We start from the raw sequence: 15,955 nt of genomic DNA on the forward strand, positions 1-15,955 counted from the left end.
GGGTTAAAGACAAAGAGAGAATCTTAAAACCATCAAGAGAAAAGCAATTACTTACCTTCAAGAAAGCACCCATATGACTCTCAGCTGATTTGTCAACAGAAACTTTGCAGGTCAGAAGTGAGTGGCGCCGAAACCAGTTTGGCTCAATGGATAGAGCATCGGTCTGCGGACTGAAAGGTCCCAGGTTCGATTCCGGTCAAGGGCATGTACATTGGCTGCAGGCACATCCCTGGTAGGGGGTGTGCAGGAGGCAGCTGGTCGATGATTCTCTCTCATCGATGTTTCTAGCTCTCTATCCCTCTCCCTTCCTCTCTGTAAAAAATCAATAAAATATTTAAAAAATAATAATAATAATAAAAAAGAAGTGAGTGGCAAGAAATAGTCAAAGTGATGACCAACAAGGACCTACAACCAAGATTACTCTACCCAACAAAGCTATCATTTAGAATTGAAGGTCAGATAAAGAGCTTCCTAGACAAGAAAAAGCTAAAGAAGTTCATCACCACCAAACCAGTATCCTCTTACCTAATAATAGACAAACATGTAAATTGATCATACCTCTGCTATGCCACCAGCCAATCAGGAGTGATATTCAAATTAACCCAACAAAGATGGCAGTTAATTTGCATACACAGGCACCAGGTGATGGGGGCAGGACGCTTGTGTCATCGCTATGGTGACGACACAGGCGTTCTGCCCCACCCTCAGTCTCTCAGGGCCTCTGGGCAGCATGGGAAGGTGGGGCTAAAGCGGAAAGAGGCGACTCCCGGAGCGGAAAGAGGCGGCTCCAGGGCCTGAGCAGAAAGGGGCTGGGCCAGAGTGGAAAGGCTGTGCCAGCAGCCAGGGAAAGGAAAGCCCATTCTAGCACAAATCTTCGTGCATCGGGCTTCTAGTCCTATATAATAAAGAGCTAATATGCTAATGGTTGTGACACCCTCACGCCGTAATGACCGTTCAGCAGGAACCTGCATATGCGGCGGGGCAGAGCCGCTGCGTTGCTCCGGAGACAGGGTGGAAGCAGGGAGGTGCCTGGAGGAGGTGGGACCACCAGTGGCAGGGAAAGCAGGGGTGAGAGCCCATAGCGCCCACATCACCAGTCCTTTGCCACCCACCACTCGCACTCAGCGCACCCGCCGCCCACCTGCCAGGGGAAGGAGCGCAGCGCGTGAGCCGCCAGGAAGCAGTGCTCAAAACTCCGCACCAGGCGGGAAGCTTCCACGCTCTCCTCTGGCACCATGACAGGTTTGAGCTGCTGCGTTGCTCCAGAGATGGGACGGAAACGGAGAGGCGCCCGGAGGAGGCGGGACCAGCCTGAGGCGACTCGCAGGACCAAGGGCAGGCTAAGCACACTAGAGCTCTAGGTGGAGAAGTTAGGGTGTCAAGGCAAGGTGGTGAGCGGGTGGGCAGGGCGCACACGGGTAGGTGGGGCTGTGTGATTTCATGCACCGGGTCACTAATATCTACACTAATAAAAGAGTAACATGCTAATTGACCGTACCTTCACGGCGCCCACCAGCCAATCGGGAGTGAGTATGCAAATTAACCCAACAAAGATGGCGGGTTAATTTGCATACACAGGTGCCAAGTGGCCGAGGGCGTTCCGCACCTCTGGGCAGTGTGGGAAGGCGGAAAGGCGGCTCTGGCCGGAGGGAAAGGTGGCTCCGGCCAGAGCAAAGGTGGTGCTGGCACCCAGGGGAAGGAAGGCCCATTCTTGCACAAATCTTCGTGCATCGGGCCTCTAGTGTATATATGAAAGCCTAAGCGACGTTACAACCAAATGACTGGAACAACCAGTTGACTGGTCACTATGACGCTCACTGACCACCAGAGGGCAGACGCTCAATGCAGGAGCTGCCCCCTGGTGGTCGGTGCACTCCCACAGCAGGAGCGCTGCTCAGCCAGAAGCCAGGCTCATGGCGGCGGTGGCGGTGGCAGGTGCAATGGGGTGGGATGAGCAGCAGCAGAGCTGTGCCCAGCCCTGGCTGGGGCTCCTCCCTGGCGGCCTGCCACTTCAGCACTGCTATATCCCCCAAGGGTCCCGGATTGCTAGAGGGCACAGGCCAGTTCAAGGGACCCCACCAGTGCACGAATCCATGCACCAGGCCTCTAATATGCATATAAGATCTTTGGTTAATCTCTCCCCACCATTCCCCCCTTTCCCCTTCCCTCTGAGATTCATCAGTCTGTTCTATGTTTCCATGCCTGTGGTTTCTGCTCCTGCATTAAGCGTCTGCCCCCTGGTGGTCAGTGTGCATCATAACTACTGGTCGGATGATTGAACAGTCAGCTGGTTGATTAGGCTTTTATATATATAGATATGCATTACCTATGGACACATACAGGATGGTGAAGGCCTGGGGTGGGGCATGAACTGGGTGGAGGGGGATAATGGAAGGGAAAAGGGGGTCATCTATAATTCCGTCAAAGATTTTTTATAAAGAGAGCATAAATAAATAAAGCTCTATGCCCAGTGCCCACAGAAAATGCTCAGTAAATCTAGCTGTTCATAGTTATACTTAGGATGTTGAAAACTGTTCCCATGACCACTTTAGGAAAGGTCTGGCAGTTTATATGAAAATATAAAGCTAACCACCTTAACAATTCCACTCCTAGGTATTTACCCAAGAGAAGTGAAGGAATATATGCACAAAAAGACTTGTATGAGAAGTTTTGTAGGAGCTTTATTCATAACATCCCCAAACTGGAAACAGCTCAGGGGTCCATCGACCAAAAAAAATGGGTAAATACTCTGTGGAACAGTCATGCAGCGGGAGACTGCTCAGCAATAAGAAGGAACCGACTTGATACACACAACCACATACACGAATCTCAAGAATAGGTTGAACAAAATTAGCCAGACGTAAAGTACTATGTACTCTTTGATTCCATTTTTATGAAGTTCTAATGCAGGCAAAACTATAACAATATTTTCTCTTTGGGGAGTAGGGGTAGGGATTTCCTACAGGGGCATGTGTGAGGTCTTTAGCCCTCGTAAAAGGAATGAGAAGAAATAAGATGTTTCAGGACCACTGCAGAGTGAGAACGGACAAGGTCCAAGGGCAGAATCCACAGGCTGAGCAGCACTAAGGGACGAGAAGAGAAGGAGATCCCTGGAGAAACTGAATAAGTGTATCCAGAAGAAAGGGAGTGGGGGGTGGGGGATGGGGGAGAAAATAGGAGAGAATGGTGTAAGAGAAGCTAAGGGAAGAGGAGATTTCAAAAAAGAGCCATCCAATGATACATCTGATAAAGGGTTAATACCCAAAATATATAAGGAATTCATACAGCTTAACAAAAAGAAGTTAAACACTCCAATTAAAAAATGGACAAAGGACCTAAACAGACACTTCTCCAAAGCGGACAGACAGATGGCCAAAAGACATATGAAAAAAATACTCAAAGTCACTGATCCTCAGAGAGATGCAAATTAAAATGACAAGGAGGTATCACCTCACACCTGTCAGAATGGTTACCATCAACAAATCAACAAATGACTTTTCTGGTGAAACTGCTGGTGAGGATGTGGAGAAAAGGGAACCCTCGTGCACTGCTGGTGGAAATGCAGACTGGTGTAGCCATTATGGAAAACAGTACGGAGTTTCTCAAAAAATTAAATATGGAACTACCATTTGACCCAGGGATCCCACTTCTAGGAATATATCCTAAGAAACCTGAAACACCAATCAGAAAGAATGTGTGTACCCCCATGTTCATAGCAGCACAATTTACAATAGCTGAGATCTGGAAACAAGTGCCCATCAGAAGATGAGTAGGTAAAAAGCTGTGGGACATTTACACCATGGAATACTATGCAGCAGTAAAAAGAAGGATCTCTTACCCTTTGAGACAGCATGGAGGGACCTGGAGAGTATCATGCTAAGTGAAATAAGTCAGTCAGAGAAAGACACGTATCACATGACCTTACTCATATGAGGAATCTAAGTAACAAAATAAACTGATGAACGGAGTGGACCCAGAGACATGGAAGCATGGAGCAGAGTGTGGAGTCTCGGAGGGAAGGCGGAGGAGACTGGTGGTAATCAACCAAGGACCTTGTGTGCATCTATGAATGGCCCATGGACACAGACAGTGGGGTGGTGAGGGCCTGGGGCGGGGTGGGGGTGGGGTGGAGGAGATCAATGGAGGGAAAAAGGGGACATCTACACTAATAAAAGAGAAAGATACAAATTGACCATACCTTCGTGATGCCCACCAGCCAATCAGGAGTGAGTATGCAAATTAACCCAACAAAGTTAGTGGGTTAATTTGCATACGCAGGTGCAGAGCGGCCAGGGGCGGGACACTTGCGTCATCACCATGGCAATGACGCAGGTGTTCCACACCACCCCAGCCGCTCAGGGTCTCTGGGCAGCGTGGGAAGGCAGAAAGGCAGCTCCGGCCAGAGTGAAGGCAGGTGCCAGCAGCTATGGGAAGGAAGTCCCATTCTTGCACGAATCTTCGTGCATCGGGCCTCTAGTATGTAATAATTTCAACAATAAAGATTTATATATTTTTTTTAAAAAGAGCCACCCTAAAAAATAGCAAATGCTGAGAGAGTCACGTAAACCAAGGACTGGGAGTCTCCACCAGATCTCTCACTAGGCGATTTCGGTGAGAGCAGTTTCACCAGAAAAGTCACGAAGGCAGAGGCCGTGTCAGGAGATGCAGGGGGACGGGCGCGGGAGGAAGTCATCTCCAAATAGCAGAGCCTGTGAGGGGACCTGCAGGGCAGAGCCGAAAAGGAGGGAGGAAGACATTTTTTTAGTTTGGGGCTCGTTTGTTGGTTTTAAAGGGAATGTTTTACCGTGTTAGAATGCATATAGAAATGAGCCAGTGAACAGGAGCAACAGTCCTCTTTCTTTGTGGACAAGAAAAGACACAAGAGGTTAAGAATGTTCTGGTCACTCACATCAGTGCTGGTGCACAGCTGTTGTCCTGCTGTAATGATTACTAGTACCCCTTCCACACTGTATGTTACCCGGGACCAGCACAGGGATGGCCATCTGTGAAGGTAAACGGGACCAAACATGGAGTGAGTGTGTGTGTGTGTGAATAAAGTGGTTTTTCCGCTCCCAGGGGAGTTCACATCTACTTCAGTTAGTTGAGAACTAGAGTGAGACGAGGAGATGAAGGAGCAGAAATCTGGAAAAAAAAAAAAAAAAAAGGAGGCCTGACAGGGTTGGCAACAGGAATGAGAACGAAAATCAGCCATAGTCTGGGACTTGGAGTCAAGCAGCATTCTCAACGTTAGCTACCTAAGCGTTAGGAACGAATTTGCTCGCTCATCTGCACACCGGTGGCTGAGCCTGGATGGCTGCAGCCCAGTGACGGGAGTCTGGGGTTTTTAAGGAGTTCTCGTGGGCTTCTCTGGGCGGAGAATTCTCTGTGCAGGTCCGGAGGGGACATAATGGAATGCGGCTCAGCAAGTGACCTGTGGTCTCAGCCAAAGGGAAGGTCCACAGTGAAATGGCCTGAAGGTCAGTTCCCAGGGGAGGGGTATCGATTCAACTGCTCCATCGAACCTCACACTAGGGACATGGTCAGAATCAAAGCCAGGCCCACCTAGCTCCCAAGTCAACGGCAGAGCCAACGCGAACTCTTTCTACAGCACCAGCCTCTCCTCCTCATTAGACTTTTCTCCAGAGTCAGCCCTAACTGCACTCTGACCAGTAGGACTTTCCTTCTCTCCCAGCCACTGCCACTTCCGCAATCCCAGGAGCCCTTTGAAGCAAAAGGAACTTAAATTAACAGTAACATCCTTTTTCAGCATCTCTCCTAAAATAAAAGATTCGATGAGGAAATACTTGTAAATTGTGTCTAAAGTAAGGTTTAGACTGTGCCAAAAATCTTACCATTTTGTTCCTTCTGTGTCTTATTACTCATTTGTTTTTTTAAAAGTAGTTTTGAGCAACTACTAAGTGTCAGCCATTGCCCTCAGAAAGTCAAGGGTAAAAAAAAAAAAAGATAATATCTTCGCCCTGGCTGGTTTGGCTCAGTGGATAAAGCATCGGCCTGCGGACTTAAGGTCCCGGGTTCCATTCTGGCCAAGGGCACATGCCTGGGTTGCAGGCTCGGTCCCCAGTGGGGCGGGGGGGGGGGGGGGGGGGGGGGGAGGCAGCCAATCAATGATTCTCTCCCATCACTGATGTTTCTATCTGTCTATCCCTCTCCCTTCCTCTCTGAAACCAATAAAAATATTTTTTAAAGATAATATCTTATAATATCTTAGCCCTTACAGAGTGATCAGGCTAAAAAGAAAAAGGCAGTCGCAATTCAGGTTGATGTGCAGTGATAAAGCACCTGCTGGGCACACGCGGCAGTGCAAGCATCAGGACACTGGCTGGAGCACAGGGAGGGCTGCTCTGGGAAGGGGAGACAGACAACGGCTCCTGAGAAATGAAGACCAGTTGGCGAAAGGGAAGGGCACTCGGGCCGGGCCTAGAGTCAGGACGAAGCGGCACAATGCTGTAGGGACTCCACGTAGGAGAGTGCAGTGTGGCGATGGCATAACTTCCATGTGTTAGAACTTGCCTTTAATATCGTTACACTAGGATCTCACAGCCACCTTAGAAAGCACCTCATTAACATTCCCATTTCACAGATGAGAAAAATGAGGCTGGGAGATCTACGAACTTGCCCCAGGTCACACAGCTAGGAAATGGTATAGCTGGGCTTTATTTCTAACATCTGTGATCCATTCTCTACAAAACAAGCTTAGATTGTAAGAGGTGGAACAGCAGGAAATGAGCTATTGAAGGTTAGAGTCTTTGTTGTTGTTGTTGTTTATTTTTTATTGTTGATAATGTTACAGATGTCTCCTGCTTACCCCCCCCCCATTTTACTCCCCTCCTCCCAGCCCCTACCCCCACTCCCAGGTCTTCATGACACTATTGCCCGTGTCCATGGGCTATGCATGTAAGTATATAAGTTATTTGGTTTATCTCTTCTCATCCCCCCACACCCATATCATGGTATGTCAGTCTGTTTCATGCCTCCATGCTTCGGGTCATATATATATATATATATATATATATATATTTACTTTAGCTTTCTTTTCTTTTTTTATTGTCTACAGTTTTACATATGTCTCCTTTTTTCCCCAATTGACACCCCCCACCCAGCCATTCCCACCCTAGGTAAGCCCCCACTGCCCCAGTGTCTGTGTCCATTGGTTATGCTAATATGCATGCATACAAGTCCTTTGGTTGATCTCTAATCCCCCCCCCCCCCACCTTCCCTGCCATTTGTCTCTGGCTCTATTCTTGTTCATCAAATTATGTTGATCATTATATCCCACATATGAGTGAGATCATGTGGTATTTATCTTTCTCCGGCTGGCTTATTTCGCTTAGCATAATGCTCTCCAGTTCCATCCATGCTGTTGCAAATGGTAAGAATTCCTTCTTTCTTATAGCAGAGTAGTATTCCATTGTGTAGATGTACCACAGTTTTCTAATCCACTCATCTGCTGATGGGCACTTAGGCTGTTTCCAAATCTTAGCTATGGTGAATTGTGCTGCTATGAACATAGGGGTGCATACATTCTTTCTGATTGGTGTTTTGGGGGTTTTAGGATATATTCCTAGAAGTGGGATTACTGGATCAAATGGCAGTTCCATTTTTTAATTTTTTGAGGAAACTCCGTACTGTTTTTCGTAATGGCTGCACCCGTCTGCATTCCCACCAGCAGTGCATGAGGGTTCCCTTTTCTCCACATCCTCACCAGCACTTGTTGTTGCTGGGAGCCGTTCTGACAGGTGTGAGGTGATACCTCATTGTGGTTTTCATTTGCATCTCTCTGATGATCAGTGACTTTGAGCATGTTTTCATGTGTCTCTTGGACATCTGTATGTCCTCTTTGGAGAAGTGTCTATTCAAGTCTCCTGCCAATTTTTTAATTGATTGTTTGTCTTCCTTTTGTTGAGTTGTATGAGTACTTCATATATTTTGGAAATTAACCCCTTATCAGATGTATCATTGGCAAATATGTTCTACCATTTAGTGGGCTCCCTTTTCATTTTGATGGTGGTTTCTTTGCTGTGCAGAAGCTTTTTATTTTGATGTAGTCCCGTTTGTTTGTTTTCTCCTTAGTTTCCTTTGCCCTATGAGCTGTATCAGCAAAAATTCTGCTACATGAGATGTCTGAGATTTCACTGCCTATGTTTTCTTCTAAGAGTTTTATGATTTCACGCCTTACATTTATTTAAGCCTTTTATCCATTTTTGAGTTTATTCTTGTGTCTGGTGTAAGTTGGTGGTCTAGTTTCATCTGAAGTTTAGATTCTTTTGTATCCATTGTATTACATGACTTTTCAGTTAAATTCTAATGTAAGAGAAACTTTATACTCTAAAGGAATGGGAATTTAAATGAGGGGGAAGAGAAGCAATAGGACTTTCAGCGATGCTAAGGAGGCTTTGCCTTTTTCTAAAGGTCATAGACAGTAGTAGGGAGTTTTACACACACGGCAGGGTTCGGTATAAATAGAAGTGGCTGCATCAAGCACTCGCTGGGTTATGACAGCAGGAGGGGTGGCGGATAACCCGGCGGTTCATGAAAAGACCGAGTCTCCACACGCACTGCGCTGTGCCAGGCTGGGTGGGGAAAGCTTCGCCTTTTCCAACTCCTGCAGATACTTTGCTCCATAAACATCGTGAGGCGTGCACTTACCTCTGGAAACGGGCCTGAGCTGCTGGAGGAAGGCTGGGCTGCAGCCACTCTCACAGGATGCCGGCCAGGGGCGGCAAGACCGGAACCTGACTCAAAATCCGCATCCGCCACGGCTCTCCCCCGCCGCAGCTTCCGTCCAGGCTTCTTGATACACTGCAACTCCACGTCTCCTCTCTGCGTGTTTGCAGCAGGGTCTCGGGAGAGAGGGTTGCATAGGAGCAGGTGTGAGATCACGTCACAGGCGGGAGAATATGGGGTCTGCTCCTCCACGGAAGCAGCTGTCTGCTCCCAGAGACAGAGCGCCTGCAAGAACTCGGAGACCGGTGGCCCTGACACGCCCCAAGTGCACTCCTCCGGCCTGCGGAGGCTTTGAATGGAAACAGGACCTTATGCTCACAGGGCAGGGCTAGGTTCAATAACGTTAAACAGATGCTTACTTTGTTTTTTCTACAGTCTGTTAACATGGGACACGTTTGGGGGTTGTTGTCGTCGTTTACACATACATCACCTATTAATCTTTCTGGAACTTTCTGTTCACTGAACAAATTAGAGACAGTGCTTCTCAATGCGTGGACTGCAGGTTACCCGAAGCGGTCACTGGTCCTCAGGAGATAAACACAAAACCTGAGCGTGTTTAAAGCGGTTAAACGTCAGTTGCCGTTGCCACGATATCCAAGGCGGTGACCAGAAGACTCGCTGTGCGGGGCCACGAACACATGGGAGTGTGCATTGCGTGGCAGGAGCGTGTGGTGTGAGCCTCGCGCTGGTCACAGGCACTAGAACCACAGTCCGTCGTGCACGGCGTTTGCTACGGAAACTGGTTTAGGAAACACTGATAGGCCCGCTCTATACTGTACACATGGGCGTGTTCAATCCCAGAGAGACAGTGACTTGTTCAAGGTCTTGGAGGTCAGTAGCAAAGGGCTCACCCCTCGGTTGCCAATTGAGGGGGTGGGGGACAAATGAAAGAAGAGCCAGATAAGAATCCTACCTAATAATAGACAAATATGCAAATTGACCATACCTCCGACATGTCCACAAAACAAGTCACGCCCACAAGCCACGCCCACCATCCAATCAGAGCGAGTATGCAAATTAACCCAAACCAAGATGGCTACAGCCACAGAGAGCAAGGTTTCCTAGGTAACAGAGGAAGCCAAGCTTTCCGCCTGCCCTTGCCAGGCCTAAGCCTCCACTCAAGCTACAAAGTTTCAATTATAGAAGGTAAACAAATTCAAACAAATGGCGGCATGATGGAGCTTGAGAGAGCAGGCCAGGGTTGCCGCCGGCAACAGGGGAAGCAAAGCTTTCCACACACCCTGGCCGGGCTCACCCGCTTAAGGCAACAAAGTTTTAATTATAACCCCAACAGAAATGGCTGCCGGCCTCGGAGGGAGCCCCAGGCTTGGCTCCGCTCCAGGCTACAAAGTTTCAATTGTAGAAGGAAAATAAATTCCAGATACCAGGGCCTGCGCTTGGGTTGCCAGGGGGTGTGGCCGGCCTGCAAACCACCACAGGCCCCTCGCTCAGGCCACCCCACGCCCCAAGGGAACCCCACCCTGATCTGGGACACCCTTCAGGGCAAACCAGCTGGCCCCCACCCCTGTACCAGGCCTCTATCCTATCTAATAAAAGAGTAATATGCAGATTGATCATCACTGCAACACACAATATAACTGCCTCCATGTGGTAAAGATCCTGCCCCCATGTGGACACAAGATAGCCACCACAAGATGGCCAGCTGGAGAGGGCAGTTGGGAGGCACCCAGCCTGCAAGGGAGGGCAGTTGAGAAGGACCAGGTCTGCAAGGGAGGGCAGTTGGAGGTGATCAACCCTGAAGGAGAGGGCAGTTAGGGGTGACCAGGCCGGCAGAGGAGGAAAGTTGGGGGCAAACAGGCTGGCAGCAGAGTGGTTAGGGGGTGATCAAGCTGGCAGGCAGAAGTGGTTAGGGGCAATCAGGAAGGCAGGCAGGCAAGCAGTTGGGAGCCAGCAGTCCTGGATTGTGAGAGGGATGTCCGACTGCCCGTTTAGGCCCGATCCCGGATCGGGCCTAAACGGGCAGTCGGACATACCTCGAGGGGTCCCATATTGGAGAGGGTACAGGCTGGGCTGAGGGACAACCCCCCTCCGTGCACGAATTTCGTGCACCGGGCATATAGTCTAGAAATATAAAAAATAGAAGAATGTGACTGAAAATGATTACATGGTGGTAATTCTGATTTTAAATGGCATCAAGCTAGCAGGTCTCCAGGCACTCCTCCCAGGATTCCTACAAAGATGTAAAATGAAAACTATGTCAAACAAAACAAAACTAGCCCAGCCGGTGTGGCTCAGTGGTTGAACATCAACCTATGAACCAGGAGCTCACAGTTCAACTCCAGGTCAGGGCACATGCCCAGGTTGCAGGCTCGATCCCCAGTGTGGGACGTGCAAGAAGTCTCTCTCATCATTGATGTTTCACTCCCTCTCCCTTCCGCTCTCTAAAATCAATAAAAACATAGTTTTTAAAAATTAAAAATAAATAAAACAAAACTAATGCCAAACTCTGAAAGAATCTCCATCAACTGGATTGAGGAAATTCAGTCTTGAAATACTACATGCCTGAAGATGTGGGAAAGAGTTTGTGGGTCCATCCTCTGTCTAGCATTGACCCAGATCCAGAGGTAGACAGGTAACAGATTGTGACGCTGGTCAACTGTGAAGTGAGGGGACCGTGGCAAACAAGAAAGAACATGCACCCAGGTGCACCTGCTCCCCAGCTTTAGCCAATTTTTGACACAAGAAAGGCCGGTCTAGCCCTGGCCAGTGTGGCTCAGTTGGTTGGGCATCATCCTGTGCACTGAAATGTTGCTGGTTTGATTCCTGGTCAGGGCATGTGCAGGTAGGGGCATGCAGGAGGATCAATGTTTCTCTCTCTGTCTCTCTCTCTTCTCTCTCTCTCTCTCTCTCTCTCTCTCTCTCCCCCCCCCCTCTCTCTCTCCCCCTTTCTCTCTCTCAAAATCAGCTTTTAAAAATATTTTTTAAAGAAAGGCAGCCCTAGGCAGTTTGACTCAGTTGATAGAGCATGGGCCCTTGGACTGAAAGGTCTTGGGTTCTATTCTGATCAAGAGAATGTACCTTGGTTGCAGGCTCCATACCCAGCCCTGGTCGGCGCAGGTGGGGGAGGCAACCAATCATTGTGTCCCTCACATCAATGTTTCTCTCTCTGTGTGTCTCTCCCCCTCCTTCCACTCTCTCTAAAAAGCAATAGAAAAAATATCCTAGGGTGAGGATTAACATAAATAAGTAAATAAATAAATAAATAGCAGGCCTCATATTGTCACATCTTTTTTTTTTAATTCTTAATATATTATTTGTTACTTTTAATTAAACATTTTATTTTGAGATACTTGTAGATTTACATGCAGCTAAATAAATAATGCAGAGAGATCTCCCGTACCCTGTACTCAGCTTCCCCCAGTGGTAATATCTTGCAAAACTCTAGTGCAGTATCACAACCAGGATTTTGTCATTTTCTCAGTCAAAATACAGAACATTTTCATCACCACCCGGAGCCTGTCACATTCTTTTTAGAGAAGGGGGAGAGAGATTTGCGGTTCCACTTACTTAGGCGTCATTGGTTGATCTGGCATGTGCCCTGACCAGGATGGAACCCACAGCCTTGGCTCATCGGGACAGGGCTCCAACCAACTGAGCCGCCCAGCCAGAACACATCTTTTTTAAAGAAACAGAAAACCCGGACTTTTGGTGAAATAACCCACTCTGTTAATGTTGTCAGTGAATTTACATGTTTTTAAAACCCTATGAATATTCATTATATGATGTCATTTACATTGTGTTCAACAAATGGCAAAACTAATCTATGGTGTAAAGGCGGGCTAGCTGTTCTCCTCGGGGCGGGGCGGCCTGGAGGGCCTGCGGCGGGTCTCTGGGCCCTGCACCGCTGCTTCTCGCCCTGGCTGCTCTCCCTTCCGCTCTCAGAACCAGTAAGAACACCCTTTAAAAGCAATGGGTGCCAGTGACACTGGTGAGCGAGACAGCGGAGCGTGGTTGGCAGCAGGGAGTGTGTCAGGGTACGGTGGACGCACACCTTTGACTGAAAGCTCTTTCTTCTTCACAAAACCAAAACCAGGTTGTGGGGGGGTTTCGTTTAAAAAAACAACACTACCATTTTGAGTTTTTTCATTAACCTACTTTGTTTCTTTAGTATTTTTATGTAAATGATTTGTAGTAATTTGATTGTAATCGCCAAACGGAATTTAACCATAGCACTAGTAATAAGAAACTCCAAATTAATTAAGATTTTAAAATTTAGATGGATTATTCTCTATTTATCTTGAGAAGGAAAAACTCATGAAAGAAAATGTAGTTTAGCAACAGAATCCCTGAGAGAGAGAGCTGATGCTAAATCCATTCTTATTTCACCTCCATGCCTTTCCCATGCTGTTTCTTCCTTGAGTCTAACGTCTCTTCTCACTGTGCTCTGCCTATCCACAGCTTTGCTTTTCTCTTAAGGTAGGGGATGGGTGGCCATAGAACTTATCGTCCAACCTGGGACACTCCCGAGAGTGAAAGTGGCAATATGACATTTGCACTGGGAAAGCCGGGCAGACGCAGGCCTGTCCCTGGGACTCGGGAGGCAGACGCACCCTGTGGGGTGGTGGTGGTGGTGGTGGTGGTGGTGGTGGTGGTGGTGGTGGTGGTGTTGCTGCTGTTTTGCCGTTCTTGCTGCTTCCTATTTTAAACTCTCAGGACCTCAGTTTCCATGTTTATAAAATGAGGGGATTGGACCAGGACCCTGCCAGACCTTGGCATTCTAAGCATCTACTGTTCTGATGGAAAACACTTCATCATAAAACTCAGTCTTGGCCCGGCTGGTGTGGCTCAGGGGTTGGGCGTCAACCTATGAACCAGGAGTCAGGGTTCAATGCCCGGTCAGGGCACCTGCCTGGGTTATGGGCTCATCCCCAGTGTGAGGCGTGCAGGAGGCAGCCGATTAATGATTCTCTCTCATCTATAAAATGATTCTCTCTGAAATCAATAAAAATAAATTTTAAATAAAAAGACAGCCAAAATAATCACTCAAAGCAGTCACCTTGAGGGCAAGCTTTGACCCTAACGACGCCGACACTTTTCCAAACATGTCTAGGATGATTCTTTTGGAATTGCCTTAGAAGCCTGAACCACAGCTTTTCTTGAGATTCTTGATGATGGCAAATCTTCATGCTCTTAAGAGGGTGAGTCTGATTTTTTTTTTTTTTACACACATTTAAAAGCATTAGCACAATTCCGAAGAGACCAAGACAGTGAGTGACCGAATGGGGCACCGATTGTCAAATCACAAGAATGAGAATCCTGGAACCTATATAAAGAGTCCCTGAACATCTTTAAAAGACTAAAAAAACTGTGTGGGTTGTTTGTTTGTTTGTTTGTTTTTAAATATATTTTTATTTATTTCAGAGAGGCAGGGAGAGAGAGAGAAACATCCATGATGAGAGAGGATTGGCCCCACACCGGGTATCAAGCCTACAACCCAGGCATGTGCCCTAACCAGGAACTGAACCGTGACCTCCTGGTTCACAGATCGACTCCCAACCACTGAGCCACGCGATCTGGGCTAAAAAACCTGTTTTGTGCACAATTATGATAAGGGTGTAGTTCCTCACAGAATTTACTTGAAGAACTCTCACAGTTATTGAGTTGAATAAACATGTGAAATGGCTCCTTTAACTTCCTAGGCCCACCCTTTTTCTGCCAATAAGAACTTTCCATTTTGTACAACTCATTGGAGTGTCCTGCTAGTCGCTAGATGGGTTGCTGCCTGATTCAGGAATTGCCTAATAAAGCCAATGAGAGCTTCGATTTTACTTGGTTGAATTTTGTTGTGGGCTTGAACCCCAGTAGGCGATATGCAGGAGGCAGCCAATCAATGATTCTCTCTCATCATTGATGTTTATATCTCCCTCTCCTTTCTTCTCTAAAATCTATAAAAATGTATTTGGGGGGAAAACAGTAAACTTTACAGATAAATGCACAAATAGAAAAGGAATAGAGATACCAGACTTTGGGTTAAAGATAACAAACTGAACACATACATATTTATCTCCTTTCTCTCTTAAAACCCTACAGAAATGGCATATACCCATAAAAGATAGGGAAAATATGAAGATAACAGCAGATAGAAAATGGGACATAGTAAATGAATTAACGTGCTGGAAAAGCTAAATTCTCCCAGAATATTGAAGAAATAAAATACTATTCAATTCATTTATTGGGACAACATAATAATCCTGACACAAAAACTGGATGAAGACACTATAACAAGGAAATGTTAAGCCTATTTCACTAGTGAAAATAGAGGCAAAAATCCTAACCAAAGTATTAGCAAATGGAACCCAACCAGGCAAAGAAAGGAGGAGTCATTAGCACCAACTAGAATTCATCCAATTGTACAAAAATGGTTTAATACCAGAAAAAATCCACCAATGTAACCCACTGCATAAGCAGATTAAGAGAAAAACCATGTGACCATCTCAATAGAAGCAAAAAAGCATTGACTAAAACCCCATGCCTATTTAAGATGAAATTCTTTGTAAATTGAAACTAGGGGCAATTTCTTAGCCTGATAAAGAATAACTATTAAAATCCTACAGCACGCATTATCCTAAATGGGGAAATAGCAGATTCCTTCCCAAACTTGGAGTGGAGAAGAATGCACACTGGCCCCACCCTGTCCAGAGGCCCTGTCAGTGAAGGACATGGAGGAAACGAAGCAGAGTCTTCTAGAACACAAAGAGGAGATAAGGCTAAGACTGTATGCAGATGGCATGATTTTCCACATTACAAAAAATTATATAAACATATTATTAGAAAGAATAGGACAGCTTAGCAATGAAGATATCAAATTAATATAATATAATATTGATAACTATTTCTATGTCCCAACAACAATCAACTAAAAACATAGCTAAAAAAAAAAAAAAAAGATAGCACTTACTATCGTATCAGAGTATAGCCAACAAAAATCTAACAAAAATACATATGACCTAGATAAGGGAAATTATAAAACAACCTTACGAGACATTTTAAAATAAATAAATGGAGAGCTAGACAATGTTAATGTATTCAAAGACTTAATATCATAAAGGTATCAATTCTGCCCAAATTTATCTAAAATTTTATTTCATTTTCTATCAAAATCACAGCAGGGTTTTAATGAAGTTATAGAATTATTTTGAAATTTATATGGAGAAGTAAAAAGCCAAGAATAGCCAGGACTCCTCCAAAA

Source organism: Cnephaeus nilssonii (genome assembly GCF_951640355.1).
Source record: "Cnephaeus nilssonii genome assembly, chromosome: 13".
NCBI classification, from domain to species: domain Eukaryota; kingdom Metazoa; phylum Chordata; class Mammalia; order Chiroptera; family Vespertilionidae; genus Cnephaeus; species Cnephaeus nilssonii.